Genomic DNA, 15,941 nt, shown 5'->3' on the forward strand with positions numbered 1-15,941 from the left:
ATGTAATAAATAGCCTAATACATGCAAAAAAACTGTAGTTTTTGTCTGATATAACAATACATACAACTTTATTAGCTATCAAGCTATGAAATATGTTTTTCGGCTCCAGTCAAAAACATTTTTGGGAAAAAGGAGCAAAATGGCTCTTTTGGTCAAAAAGGTTGCAGACCCCTGCCTTAACCTCTTAACGGCCAGGAATCAGCATCCAATCCTGGGGGAACCATCACAGACTGAGTGAAGCAGCGCATGAGCTCCAGCTCCACACTTGAAAACTGCTATAGCAATTTTCAAGAGATTCAACAATTAAGGTGCCCAGTGACTTATTCAATTTACATACAGTATATAAACATGATTACTGTGTTAAGGTAGACTTACAAAATGTTACCTTTTCTTTAGTGTTGTGTTTTTCTACTTCTGATCATTTTGATTCTTTATGACTTTTCTTAATGATGTTTACTGTATAAACAATATTTGATTTACTGAAGAAGACGCATTGCTTCTTTTGGAACCCAGCTAGGGATCAAACAATAGATTTTCTTATGTGTAATTACCCACATGCATCAATCTGGTTATGACGTTTTGGCAAAGAAACTTGTCATAAATATATGTAATTTCCTTTTGCGAAATTATTATAGTCATTTTTGTAATTTGTAAATAATATGGCAAATTGAGGGTTTGTATTAATAGATGTTCATACTGTGTCCTTGCTTTTTTAATACATTTTTGGCAAATTAAAAAATGAATACAAATGTGTTTTGTTTTTAGCTTCTACATTTTTATTTTAGGGATAGGGTTATGATTAGGGTTATTTATTGAAACAATTGCGGTCCATTATGTAGTATTTCAACTCGTGCAAAATAAGGGGTTCAATTAGCTCAATACTATGATATAGATTTGTACATTGGAGTTAAATTCAGAATACAAAATATATTTCATATATGTTCTACATATACAGCAATGAGGTCAAATAAACACTTGATAAAGGAACTAGTAATGACAAGACACACCAAAACACAAGATGTTTTGTTTTAAATGACTTGGCTTAAAATAATGTGTTTTTTTTATCCTATATAGTTGGATATATATATTTGTTTGCCCCCTGGTCCTTTATTATCCTAACAGTAACATGGACTGACAAAGTGAAGATGTCTGCAGTCAGCTCTGCCACTAACTGGTCACTAGAGTTAAAATCTCAAACCGACTCCTTGTGTAAGCAGCACTGTTGTGTCTGTTGGGGTATTGCCAGGCCTTCTGCCACCCCGTGGATGCCTTTGGCACTGCAGGTTCATTATAATCCACAGTGGATTAAAACGGGGTAATGCTCCCCCGATTAAAAAGGATTTTCTTTGTGGAGTTTTAATGAGAATCTCAGCGGTGTTTGCAAAGTGTCCACTGCCCTGTGCTCTTTCTTCAAAGCAGACTATTTGTGTGTGTCAAGTTAATCTGTGTTTTTGTCTCTGTGTGTGTGTGTGTGTGTGTGTGTGCACGCGCGCGTGTGCGCGTGCAATTCTCTTTGTGTCTCTATTTCTCTCTGGTCCTTTATTCACTTGCATTATACAAGTGAGAAGACGATGAGGAATTCAATAAAAATGAAATATGGTTTTGTGGAGGGAAAAAATAAACTGGCATTAAAAACTTTTCTGCAAATAATTAATGATCAGATATGAAGTAACTAACATGCAAACTCCTGGATTTTTTTAGATTGTAGTTCAATTTGTGCATTTTCAACTGGTAGCTTTTATAATAATACATTATCAAAATTGTTTGAATTTAGATGATTTGAAGGTACATTTAATGTGTTCTGAAAGACAAAAGAAAGACAATATGACTTTATAAGAGAGAGAAACAAATAAACCTGATTTAAAACTATTAATAGTTATTATTAAAACCCATTAAATCAGTATTCGAGGTAGGAAGTAAGTGTTTTATATGAATCAACAAAAGTAATTTAATAAAAGTCTCCTGTATAACATTGCTCACTATATTTTCATAAACTATGACTACCTTAAGTGTGTACATACAGTACTACACTGTAAAAAAAAAACTCGTAAAAAAACGGTCAAAGTACTGGCAGCAGCGGCTGCCAAACAAAAACCCTTAAATTAAAGTAAAATACTTGAACTGAAATAAAGTGAATAAGACATTAATTTACGGGAATTGTCCTTAAAGATTTTACAGGAAAACACCGTAATTTGACGGATTTATCTGTTCTTTTTACAGTCAATAGCCTTTAATAAAAGTACAGCACTAATACTTCTACGGGCAAATACTCTAATTTTACAGATTTAGCCTCTTTTTACAGTCAATAACCTTTAACAAAAGTACAGCACTAATACTTTAACATGAAAACACTGTAATTTTACAGATGTATCTGCTCTTTTTACAGTCAATAACCTTTAATAAAAGTAAAGCACTAAAACTTGTAGGGGAAAAAAACCCGTAAAAAAATGGTCAAATGACTGGCAGCAGCGGCTGCCAAACAAAAACCATAAAATTAAAGTAAAAATACTTTAACTGAAATAAAGTGCAAAAGCAATTAGTATACAGAAATTGTCCTTAAAGATTTGAGAGGAAGCTTTCCTCTCTTTTCAAAATCCATTGTCTTAAAATGTTACATTAAAATACCTTAAATAAAGTTCTGTTTTTTACATTTTTTTATTATTAGATTTATCAAACACTAAAAATAAATACAGAACCTAAAGTTCTACAGCTAGAATACTGTTATTTTCCAAACAAACAGGTTCAATAAAATGACATCACAAAATGTTCTGACAATTACTCTGAAAACTTAAAATATAAAAATATTTGTAGAATTATAGTACAACTAATGAATACAGCATTTCATATTTAAACATCATACTTATAAACAGTAGAAACAAAAAGTAAATTGAATTTTTTAAGATTACTTTGAAACATTCTCAACTGAAAATAATACTAATACTATATAATTCACATGTATATAATACTATAATAATGAAAAAAAATACACATAGCCTTCCTCAGGCAGTGTGTTTGACAGGAGACCCCCCCCTTGATGAGAAACTGTAAGAAATGATCGGGGGATCCCTCCGGAGTGGAGTCATGACGGCTGGATCTGAATTACGTTTTTGTATTTGGCGGTTTGTGTCCCAGCTGTCGATCAGCTGTGCGCAGCGTCTCCACTGCAGCCTGTGCATCTCAACCCCCCCCCCCCCCCCGCCCCCCGCAGCAACTCTATACCCACCAGTTAAAGGAAATACAACGAATGTGTTGTGTTATATTAGCTGTACAATTTACCACATATGGTGCTCTTAGTTTCCATACCTCCTGTGTTTTACGAGCGACTTATCAAGTCTTGGCAAACGGCATAAAACACGATTAAACATGTATTAAACATAGGCTATATAAAACCATGCTCGTATCTACAATCTATAGAAATGCAAAATGCAGTCAGTTTAGATGTAATTCTGTATCAAGTTAGTATTTTTAAATCGCAAACATTGCGTAGAAACTGCAGCACGCCATTTTTTGAGCGTATATCCATTTATAAATGAGGCCCCTGGTCCTGATGGAGAGAGGTTCTGGTCCTGATGGAGAGAGGTTTTGGTCCTGATGGAGAGAGGTTCTGGTCCTGATGGAGAGAGGTTCTGGTCCTGATGGAGAGAGGTTCTGGTCCTGATGGAGCGCAGCCTCCAGCCAGAGGGTTGTGTTGAAGGCAGAGCTGAAGGCCACAAACAGGATCCTGGCATAGGTTCCTGCTGTGTCCAGGTGCTGGAGGAGGAAGTGAAGTGATAACTATTAGTAAACCATAATGATGGATGTTATTATCAGCAGCTGCCAATAGATCCCCTAAATCTTGTATGATTGGACCCCACACACACACACACACACACACACACACACACACACACACACACACACACACACACACACACACACACACACACACACACACACACACACACACACACACACACACACACACACACACACACACACACACACACACACACACACACACACACACACACACACACACACACACACACACACACACACACACACACACACACACACACACACACACACACACACTTGAGAGCATCCAAAGGGCATTGATTATTTCCTAAGTTTAGAAGGGGGGAACATAGTCTAACAACAGTTAGCTTTTGTTAAATTTTACTTTGAGCCAAACTTGTGAGACTTGTTTCTGAAATCCCTTTCTCTTAAAGTGAATACATGAAAAATAAAACAATGGAGCTTACCCTAAAACTAACCACTGGATTGCTTGTCTAACATGGCCTAGTCCGGGCATCCTCAAAGTCCGGACTCCGGTCCGGATCTGGACCGAACCACAACTGTCTCTGGACTCTGAGCAAATTATACTTTTCATATGTATCTGTGTTATCTGCGAGACATCGCCACAACACAACGAGTCAAAATTCTCCGCTATGTCCACTGCAAACAGCACTCTGCATGTCCGACTGTTCCACTGTCTGTGTGTGTCTGTAAACGCATTGGTCCAATCACATTCAGCATCCCGTCACCGTTTTTTCCCCACCAACAATCTGCGAATCAGAGGCACAGTAGGGCGGGTCTTCGCGGAATGCGGGTGGGAAAAATCCGTGTGTCGTCCCTTTCAACCTGTGTGAGTCGGAGCGTGAGTTAAAAAAAAAAAAAAGTCAGAGCGAGAGTTAACAGCTCATCGAGTTGCATGCATCTGTACTGTAGCTATAGTTTCAACTACCGGGGTGGCTTGGGAGTTGCAGTTGCCACCCCAGTTGGCAGCTTTGTTTTGAAAGAAAAGTTGTGGCTCATCGGACATTTATGAGAGAAAATCTCGAATGTCCGAGTGCAAGTGAATGCAGCACAAGACGCACGTCTTGTAGCCCCTCCCCCGGCGCGAGTGTGGAAATATGATTGGCGGCAATTTCATTTGAACGGGGGGACAGCAGCATTTGGACTCAAGTAGACGGAAGGAATGAGGTATTTGTGGTCTAAAATGACAGAGAAGAGACTGTCAAGTTTGGCTGTACTCAGCATTGAATCAAAACGCACTAAAGCTGTTGATCTTACTAATTTTGTGAGGCGTTTTGCTGAACAAAATGGAAATGTCAACTTGGTGCTCTGCTCACGGATGAGCATACAAAACTGTTAAGATGATGACCTTACGTGTGTAAATATATATTTTTCTTTGTGGGGGACGGGGTCTGCCCCCAAAACACTGTTTTTAAGTCCTGAGAAAGTCAAATAAGACGGTGTTTAAACTTCACTGCCCAGCCAAAAAAGTAACCACTTTGATTTCACTAGGCCAGTAGTTAAGCGCATTCCACTGGATAATAACTGAAGTATAAAAGAATGCATGACTGAAGTGATGGAGAGTGGGAGACAATGTTTGAAGGCAAACTAAAAGAGGAAATAACAGGTCAAATCAAGCAAATCCCCCTCTCAGATTCCACAGCAACCAGAAGAACATAAATACTTGCTGATGATTTGATTAATCAGCTTTGTGATGGAATAAAAAATGCACAGTGCATTTCCTTAGCTGTGGATGAGCCCACTGACACCACTGACATTGCTCAGTTGTGAGTTTTTATGATGAGGCAAGGGGGAGTTTGTTGAAGATGTGTTGGGCCTGACGAACCTCAGTGGACACAGAAGGGGGGGGGGAAGACATTTATAAAGCAATAATGGGAATGCTGAATGAAAGAGGGTGCAGCTGCCTTCATTCATAACTGCAGCTCTTACACTGCGACTCTGAGGGATTAAGCACAGACACAATAACAATGAAAACTGCTGCATAGAGATTATTTTTGTTTTTGCAACCTCGTGTTAAGAATGTTGTTGCAATTGTTTAAAAGTTTGAATGACCGTAATAAACAGAGCTTTATTGACATTTTTTTTTGGACCTTTAAGATTTGTATTTGAGTACGCCTGGCCTAGTCCATAAATGAGGTAAGGGTGGGAACACTCAAACGCACCCTCCTAAATTGGTCCGCAGACCAGTTTGCGTACCCTCAGCATCACTGTTGCTTTTCCAAGATGGTGGTGGCAGGCAGGTCAGGTGTAACAGGAGCTCTCCTTGCCTTTTTAACATATGCCTTCATTTTAAACTTTTTAAACACAGGACCATCATTAAATCCGAATAATGGGCCCTGCATTTTAGCAGTGCACAGACAAATTGAAGCACTTATGGTACGGGAAACACGCTCTGATGCAAACATTTGTTCTCACCGCGGGACAACATCAACAACATAACCTTAAGCGAAATAATGAAGTCCGAGACAAACGTCAAAGTAACTGCCGTATCATCATCACACTCTACCTGTTGCTATCTGGAGACGTACATCAGTGCCCAGGCCCAACAACTCGAAACACCAACCGTGAAGTCACGAAGAGCAACAACCCTGTCTCTCAGGTACGTGACACTCACAGAGAAAGCACAGTGACTGAATACATACACCGGCTTGGTGTGGTGCCTTGCGTTTGTTGTCCGGGTGCCAGAGACGGACTGGCTGGGCTGTGTCGGCTGGGAAGTGGAGCTGCCGGTGCGGGGGAGCGGAGATCTGGGACGCCGGGGGCCGTGGCTGTGGACGAGGGGAGCATCGGGGGCCGGGACCGGCTTGCTGCGTTCGGGCACAGCGTCGAGGATGCCCCGATGGCCATGAATGAGGTGTCCTCTGACCCGTATGGCATTTTTAACGTGACCAGCTTGTGCCGTCCAGCAAACCCGGAAGTTGGATGTTGCGTTCAGGTGCAAACTCAGCGCGTCAGTCCGTTCGACAAACAACAACATGCTTACAAAAGCAACAGGACCATAAATCCTGTTTTCAAAAAACACCGCAAGTTTTAATTTATTTAAAACTGTTAATCACTCTTTAGTGATCTGGGATCAACAACATCAACCGAAGGGCATCCTTGGAGGACATTTGAACATCCGTAGCCTCACACCTAAAGCTTATCAAGTCTATCATCTTCTTCATGATTCCAATTGAGATTTTCTCTGTCTATCAGAAACATGGCTTCATACCAACTCTCCATCCGCTGCATTGCATGTGCCAGGCTATCAAAGCTTTAGACAAGATCGATCTTACGAAAGAGGGGGTGGGGTCATGATTTATGTCAAAGACCATCTCAAATGTCATCAAATATGCTGGCCTTTTAACCATGACTTGGAATGTCTTGGATTAAAAATAATGCTGTCCCCTGAAATGTCATTTGTTCTCATTGTTGTTTATCGCCCACCATCTTCAAATAATGACTTCTACACTACATTCAAAAAACGTATTAAAGCATGTGATTTCAAAACAGAAGTAATACTGCTTGGTGACCTGAATTGTAACTGGTTAGACAAGACAAGTAGGAAAGCCCTTAAGCAAATCACAGATAGTTTAGACTTAACACAAATGACAGAAGGACCAACGAGAATAACATCATCCTCACAGACACAAATAGACTTAATATTAAGTAATAAACCTGAGAGAGTGGATAAAACATTTAATTTCATCACTGGACTATCTGACCACAACTTAATATTAATATCCAGAAAACTCACAAAGAAACGGTTCCACCACTCTTAAAAACCTCTGGAACTACTAAGAATAGCAAAAAATGAATTTGCAAACTTTGAGCAAGCTGTGCAACAGACTGACTGGGAAAGTATGATAACTGGGAGCAGTGTAGAAACAGACAGCCACATTTTTGCGACCAAGCTACATGATTTAGTGCAGCTGTTCTGCAGAAAAATGAAGAGTGGAAAAAACAAAAACAATGCACTTCCTTGGTTCAATCAGGGCTCGAGCTTAAGGACGTCCCGTCGTTGAAAAAATAGTGTCGGGGAGGATTAAAAAAAATGTTGGGACGAATTTGGGACGGGAATTAACATAAAAATACCCTGCTAACTCTACTACAAACGGCGATTCAAATGAAACCGACTGCACGTTTTGTGTAGCACACAGTTATTAAACCTCCTTGTCAACATAAACACACACAAAACATTTAGCAACCCGCGAAATACACACACACACAGTACGTAGCTACAGTTGTGCCGCTGGCTGTCAGCCAGTCGCACAGCTGGCTGTGCCCGCGAATTCCTGGCCCGCAAATTTGCGGGTCTAGCTATGTACTGAGTGTGTGTATTTCGTGGGTTGAGTGATGTAAAATGACAATGGTATCCCGTGGAGGAATTCTGAAATGTTTTACAGTGACATCACAAAAACGCACAGCAGAACTAGACCCTGGAGCGCCGGCCTCTTTATTTACTTACTCCTCTTCATCCCCTACTATGGGTAATAAGGCTGAGATGAGAACCCTCCATCGTATTTAGTCCTTAGCAATATGCTGCGCCTCTCCCTATGTATGGATGGGTACCGAGCCCCGGTATTAAACGGGCTCAGCCCGGGCCGGAATTATTAAAGACAGTGGTAACGTTAGCTCCGACGTTATCTGACTTTTTATCGGTACTGAAGACATTTAAAAAATATATGTCATATGTATTATTGCTACATAAACATTATATCGCAGTTGTAGTTTAGCCAACTCCGTTTCTAAAATTGCAATAAGACTACAACATGCGTCTATGATGTATTTTCGAGCTTTCCAATCCAGACGAGATCTCTCTCTCCCGTCTGTGTGCGAGGGGGCGGGGCAGTTTGTAAAGGTCTCCTGACTGTGTTACAGACTGTCATCCTGGTTAGTGGTTACTCTGGGTTCTGTCTTCAGGACAGAGTGTTGGATTTTTTTGTTAATTGGATGGGACTTGATTTGATTCAATATTAGAGGAATTTTCTCGTTTGTGTGTTTGTTTAAATATATTTGACCTTTGTTCATGTGATTGACTGATTTACTCAAATAAAAAGCTTGATGAATTATCATCTAATGATTTGTATGATGTTTTATTTATGTTAAAGGTCACTTTGAATGATTTTAACTAATGATAATGTAGAAAAACTAATATTTTAAATTCGGGACGGTCCACATTAATTTCGGGACGGCTTAGATTGTATTTCGGGACGGTTCCGGGAGGATGGTGAAAAAAGTTAGTCGAGAGCCCTGGGTTCAATACGGACATATTGAACTTGATGAAGGAAAGAGACTTTGCACTGAAAAGAGCACTGAAAACTAAATTAACTACTGACAGGCATAGGTTTACTTCATTACGTAACAAAGTAACTCAAACAATCAGAAAGGCCAAAGCCAATCAGAAAGGCTTTGGCCTTAACACTAAAACACTAAAATAATTTGGGAACAGATTAAAACCTTACTAGGAATCAAGCACAGGCCAAAAAAGCAGCTAGAACTAAAAGAGAATGGTAACCTAGTGCAAGACCCAGAACAACTTGCCATAGCTTTTAATACATTTTTTATCAACTCTGTAGATGAGATTGCACAGAACTTTCCTTTGAGAGCAGAACATATTATCAAAGTCGACGAAAGTAAGATGTCCTTTTGCATTAAACCCATATCGGAATTAAAAACCAAAGCAATTATTAATACTCTTAAAACTTTGACAGCTAAGGACACATATGCTATGGATTCTACAATGCTTAAATCACTGCAAGATTACTTAGTCTGCCCTCTTACCCAAATCATCAATTCATCTGTATTACATGAGACATTCCCAAGTGCATGGAAGACTGCAATTGTAACCCCCATTTTCAAGTCAGGTGACCCTCTGAACATCAACAACTACCGCCCAATTGGCATCTTACCTGTAGTATCCAAGGTGGCGGAGAAGTGGGTGTCAGAACAGCTTGTCTCCTTCTTAAACAACAGTCCATTTCAACTTCATCCCATGCAGTTTGGCTTCAGGGCAAATTATTCAACCGAAACAGCCAACTGCTTTTTTATAGAAAAGGTCAAAGCAATGGTTGACAAAGGAGGTGTTGTTGGTGCAGTATTCCTGGATCTACGCAAAGCCTTTATACAGTCAACCATAAGGTCCTTCTGTCCAAACTGTCGGCTTTTAACTGCTCTCCATTAACACTCAGTTGGATTGAATCATACCTCACTGGTAGGCGTCAGCATGTTATCGTCAATAATCGACTCTCTCCAGCTATAGACTTAAGCACCGGAGTACCACAAGGTTCAATACTTGATCCACTTCTTTTTTCCCTATATATTAATGACCTGCCATCTGTCTGTCCTGATGTGGAAACACAGCTATCTGCCGATGACACTGTGATATATGTGCATGCCAACACAAAGCAAAAGGCTGCTGATAAACTGACCTCAGCTTTAGTGCTGATCACTAGCTGGCTACACCGCTCCTGTCTTCAGCTTAATGTCAACAAAACAGTTGGAATGTTTTTCACAAAAAGAAAATGCAACATTGTGTCAAATATAAGCATCTCAGGTGAACATATTAACATTGTGCCTCAGGTTAAGTACCTTGGAATCATTATTGACTCTAATTTAACATTCAAAACACAAGTCAAAAAAGTTACCCAAAGAGTCAAGTTTAGCCTAGCAAATTTTAAATACATAAGAAACACAATGACATTGAATTCTGCCAAATTATACATGAATGCCATGATCATCTCACATCTTACATACTGTCTCACAAGCTGGGGGCAAACTAACAGCTCCACACTGAAGCCACTAGCAACCCTGTACAAACAAGCCCTCAAAGTACTGGACCAGAAACCTAACCGGTCCCATCACTGTACCATCCTCAACAAGCATAACATCCTGAGTTGGGAAGATTTAATAAAGTATAGGAACATTGTTCTGGTTTACAAAATCCTGCACAATACAGCCCCTCCACCTCTTAACTCATTGGTTACTCAACCTAACAACACCAGACTGACCACTAGAAGCTCCACACGTGGCGACCTATCAGTCCCATTCAGGAAGAGTACTTTTGGTCAGTCATCATTCTCGGTCACAGCAATACAAAACTGGAACTCACTACACACTCAAATCAAAGACATACATACACATACCACCTTCACAGCTCACTTAAAAACATGGTTCACTGAGAACTACACCTGCACACACTAGTCTGTGTTGAGTATGGCATGAGTGTTACATGTTGTGTTACATGTTGTGATCATGGATGTTGCCCCTCGTTTCTGTTATGTGATTGTGATGTGCTATATGTGACATGTACTGTATGTAGTAACGTGTGTCGTTTATTGTTCTCTTTTATCCTCACACCGGTATCTACTTGTCTTCCTCCGTTTTATTTTATTTTATATATTTTCTTATAACTAATGCTGTTGATATATAGGCCTGTCACGATAATTCATTTTGTTGGACGATTCATTTTTCTGGAAATTATTGCGATAAACGATAATATTGTCGGCACCGTTTTAAGACCATTTTAGACATAATGATAATATATAATAATAATTCAAGTACATCCTTTCAAACATAACTTTTTATTGAACATTCAACATTGCAAATGAAATGTGAAATAATATTAAAATATATAAATTATATATAATAAATAAAACAAATTAATTAAATTATAATAAATTAATTAAATCACACACAACCAAAACAATAAATGAATTAGAGTCAGGCTGGAAAACAGCTCTCTCTCTCATATATATATATAAATATGAGCACACATTATCTCACAAGCAAAAAAAACCTCCTTAAAACAACAGTCAAGTGTACAGTCCACTGTCAAAGACCCAGATGCCTCAACAGGCCATATCCAAATCTGTTTTTCTAAGTTTTCGAGCAAGGAACACCAACATGTTTGCATTGTCGAGCGGGGGCGCTCCATCTCCAGCTGCCGTGTTTGCTCCCAGCTGGGAAAACGGAATGGGGTGGTTGTGTTTTAGGTGGTTTAAAATGCGTGGTATTGCCTGCTTTTGTCGCTACCTTTTTTAAACCAATGCGACACACCGCCCGGCTCATTTAAGTCCGTAGGTTCGCCTCGTTGATTTGGTTTGAATCCAAAATACTGCCACACCGGAGAATCGAGATGTGTAGTTAGGTTTTGTAACCAATTCCATTTCACTTTAAATTCCCCGCGAGTAAGTCACACGTTGTCTCCCGCTTGTCGCTATATTATTAATTTGGCTGCTACGCTGCTGCACGTGCACACGGAGTGTCCTGACCTGGCTGTGTGTCAGCCCCGCCCCTCACAGCGCGCCTGGCAGCCACAGCGCTCCAGGCTAAAATGCTGGTCACATCTTTATGTAAACGGCAATTTATCGACCTCAGAAAAGTTATCGAGTCCATTTTTATTTATCGTACGATAAGTCAATTTATCGATTATCGCGACAGGCCTATTGATATATTGTAATTTTAAGGGTGTCTATTACCATCTGGCCGGGGACAACAGCTGGAAATTAGCCATGTCGGCTAAAGCTGCTCCATTTACTGTTTTTGTGACAGTTCATCGATGGGGACTGTCCACGACACTATAAATACATAAACTAAACTAAACTCCCAGGCACTGCGTGTTAGCGAAGTACAACTGGTATTTCAAAGAGGAACATATGCTTGATCAATTCTTAATAAAAAAGAAAAACCAACAAATGGAGCACTTGAGTTTTCATTAGCAGCCCCTAGCTACAGCTGCGGAGCTTTGGTCAATACCACTAACAGCCTATTTCCTTAAAATGGTACATATCGCTGAATCTATATTTGTATCTTCAGGTGATTAAATCTGCATAATGTCCCTGTACAATAACATTCGAGCATTTTGTAATCCAGTTAGGAAATTCAAGACCAGTAAATATTGATGGATTAAACAACACTAAATAAAATGTTAGTGTTTTCTTCAAACTCAGACTCTGCTGCGGCTGTACCTCAAAGACACAACAATTGTCTGATGATCTTTGTTGAACAAGGTCTGATTGTCCTGTACATGTATAATGTGGGGCATTTTTAAATACTTTACTAAACCACATTCAATATTATGTTAGACACAAGTTAGTTATTACTCACATATCAAAGTCTTTCCATCTGCAAGATGGAAGAATAGCTGGGTGCTGCCTGGAGAGACTGATGAGGGACACAGGCTGGCTTCAGCAGCTTTCCACACAAAGCCATCACATCTTCTCTTCCATAGTCCTCACTGTCCACTGGTCAAAAGAGTGAACATCACAGCTGTCATGTTAACCCTTTGTTACACAACATACAACCAACATGTGTCAAAAGTGACCCGAATTAGATTTAATTGTAAATATCTTTGCAATAAATTACTTTAACCATTCCGGATTCCAGGTATTCCTCAATTAACCTGTTTTGGATCAATACCTATTCTAATTTTTCCCTTTCCTACTTTTTGAATAAAAATCATGTTTTTATCACTACACTTCTAAGGCACAACATGGGTCAAACATTACACGTATTATTTTGCTATGTTATTTCATGTATGGCTGTGTTTCTTTACTATACATTCTCAAAAATAATTAATTTTAGCAGTGATTTGGACCAAGCATGTATGATGTAGTAATACAAAAACTATGTTAGTTAACACAGTGTGACATTAGCTAGTCATGTTAGCTTGTAATATATAGAGCAGAGCTAACTAGCAAGTTAGCCGAACGTTAGCGGTTAGCTTTTTATGCTATGCTAACTGTTGGCTACTTAACATTAACAAACTAGATTCCACTGTAAGAAAGTTGTGAAACTTTACATTAAACTTGGCGACCACACTGTGACACCCCGCTGCAAGTTTATGTGTAATCCTCCCGTGTTGGAGACGAGAGGGTTGGGGGGCAGCACAGCAATAAGCTGTAAACTAACGTTAGCAGCCACCTGTTAAGCTAGGTTTCCCGCGCAACATCTTGCAAGAAACAGCATCTCAGGGCTTCTTAACATTTAACAACCTATTAATGATGCATGACAACTTAACGGTAAGAAACTCAGCTAACTAGAAGAAGAAACGTAACCTGAAATAAAAAATAAAACATTCACAAACTAAGGATTATCTAAATACATGTTTCACTCAATTACAGTTGCAGGACTCACCAGATCTCAAGTCTTCTGTTCTTTGTTGACGTCCTGATGCTCATATTTAACGTGTAAAACGATCCCGATATTAATCCATAAACTCCTGCAGCAAACATACAGACAGACAGCTGGAGCTCCAGCAAGAGGAGACCGGAGGAGACCCGCTCCAACTGACGGTGGATGTTTCAAATGTGAACGAGAGGCGCGGACAGTTCTCATTGGCAGGTTTCTTCGATGACGTGTATATTAACCAATCAGGAGTGTTGTGGACTCATTCCAAACATGCCTGACTTGTCTGCCGTGTTCTGGCTGAATTCTATTTCAAGTGCCGTAGCTCTGGCTGTCGGCCAGAATCCGAAAACAATATATTATACTGTAAAACTAAGGTTTATTACTGCATATTGACAACCAATGGAAAAAAAAACACAGCAACAGAACACATAAATAAAACAAGGATAACTGTGGCTTATTGTTGAGTAAATAACAGTGTGTGTTTTAAACCTTGGTCCTCCCTGTAGAGATTTATCCACTTTCTATGCTTTTTATTTTGTTTAATGATATTGTAGACTGTTGTTTAAAATATAGTAAGTTAGGAATTTAATGAAAACATATTTATTTACTTTTGTTTCAACATTGGATATTTTGTGTTTGTGGTGGATTCAATCGAATATTGAGAAAATGACTAATGTAAAAATGTTTTACTTACATTTTACGTTTTTTTTATTTGACACTTTTTTTTTACAGTTTTGTGTTTGCCTTAAAATGACAAAGAAGTATCTTAAAGTCTTATAATAGTAATACACTTTTATATTACGAGTTACATATTTAATTACGGATAATACTTTTTATTTTACGTACATCTGCATGTATTTTCTGAAAGTGCAAAAATACTGTAAATATTAGGGATGCACCGAATATTCAGCCACCGAAAATTATCGGCCAAAAATGGTTAAAAAGGCCCTTTCGGCTTTCACCGAATGTCAGAGAACAGGGTTACGTTGGTAACCTAACGTGTTGTTGTGATGACGTAATCAAAACGCGGCGACAAGCACGGCGCGCGACCATGCTCGCGGCTGGCTCACAGCCAACATGTCTGCCGCTTGGAGATATTTCAAAAATATTGAGAAACAAACAAGACCGTTTTCCTGACCTGGCCAAGGTGGCACACAAGTATTTGAGTGCTCCATGCACAAGCACTGACAGCGAGAGACTGTTCAGCGCTGCCTCTCATGTGCTTGATGAGAAGAGGAACAGACTTATGGCTGATAAAGCAGAGAAGCTACTGTTCATTAAAAAGAACCTCCCACTTTTCCTTAATAAGTAGACAAGGCTGGCTTATCATAGGCTTATCATATAAGCTTATCTAGTTCTACATGTCTACTCTATACCCACTTTCCTGAACAATTTTCATTGTGAGTTAATAATTCACCATCTCAGGTTATCATTAGGGGGAAATGACAGCAGCACAGTGTTCAATATATTGTACTTTCGGTATCTAAATGATACAATGTTGTTTACATTGCTCATGAGGACAGACCACCTTATTTGCAGATTCTTGAAATTGTAATTTAATTTGTCATTGATTGTGGATTTTGTATCCAGTTTTCACTTTATGTATCTTTATACAATGTTTATTACTTTGCTTATGAGGACAGACAGCCTTATTTACAGATTCTTAACATTCAATTGTAATTTCATTTGTAAATAGTTACATTCATGTGGATTTATCCAGTTTGCACATTTGTATGCATGCACTTATAGGTGCATTTGTTGTTGTTGAAGGCCTGGCTGTTACAGTCTTTATTTACACTATTTTGTTGTAGGCCTACTGGCCTAGATGTTTATGTAGGTTTAAAGCACCTTGGCTTTGTTCTGAATGCACTTTGTTGTAGTTATCCTACAGAGAAAAGAAAAATGCACTTGACTTGGAATTAATGTACTGTATGCATTCAAAAGTGCTGAATAAATGTTTTATGGACCCATAATAGCGATTATTATTTAAGTTAAGTTTTGCCATAATCATGTATTTTTCCATAATCAGGTAG

General features: G+C 39.1%; 1 protein-coding gene across 3 annotated transcripts in view; it reads right to left on the minus strand.

Annotated features, from left to right (window-relative positions):
• Positions 1-14,101, minus strand: part of LOC307014941 (G2/M phase-specific E3 ubiquitin-protein ligase-like) — a 69,341-nt gene extending 55,240 nt beyond the window's left edge. Inside the window, exons 1-4 of one of the 3 annotated variants that reach the window (XR_013801358.1) lie at positions 13,915-14,100; positions 12,886-13,022; positions 4,245-4,623; positions 2,220-3,750 (exon numbers count right to left, since the gene is read on the minus strand). The gene's annotated coding sequence lies outside the window, so the exon portion shown is untranslated. Of the gene's footprint in view, positions 1-2,219; positions 3,751-4,244; positions 4,624-12,885; positions 13,023-13,914 lie in introns of those variants that run through there. The other 2 variants (XR_013801359.1, XM_079643221.1) reach the window with 2 other exon arrangements.
• Between the last annotated feature and the right edge of the window lie 1,840 nt (positions 14,102-15,941).

The sequence above is a fragment of the Notothenia rossii genome (assembly GCF_949606895.1).
Source record: "Notothenia rossii genome assembly, chromosome: 1".
Lineage (NCBI taxonomy): Eukaryota > Metazoa > Chordata > Actinopteri > Perciformes > Nototheniidae > Notothenia > Notothenia rossii.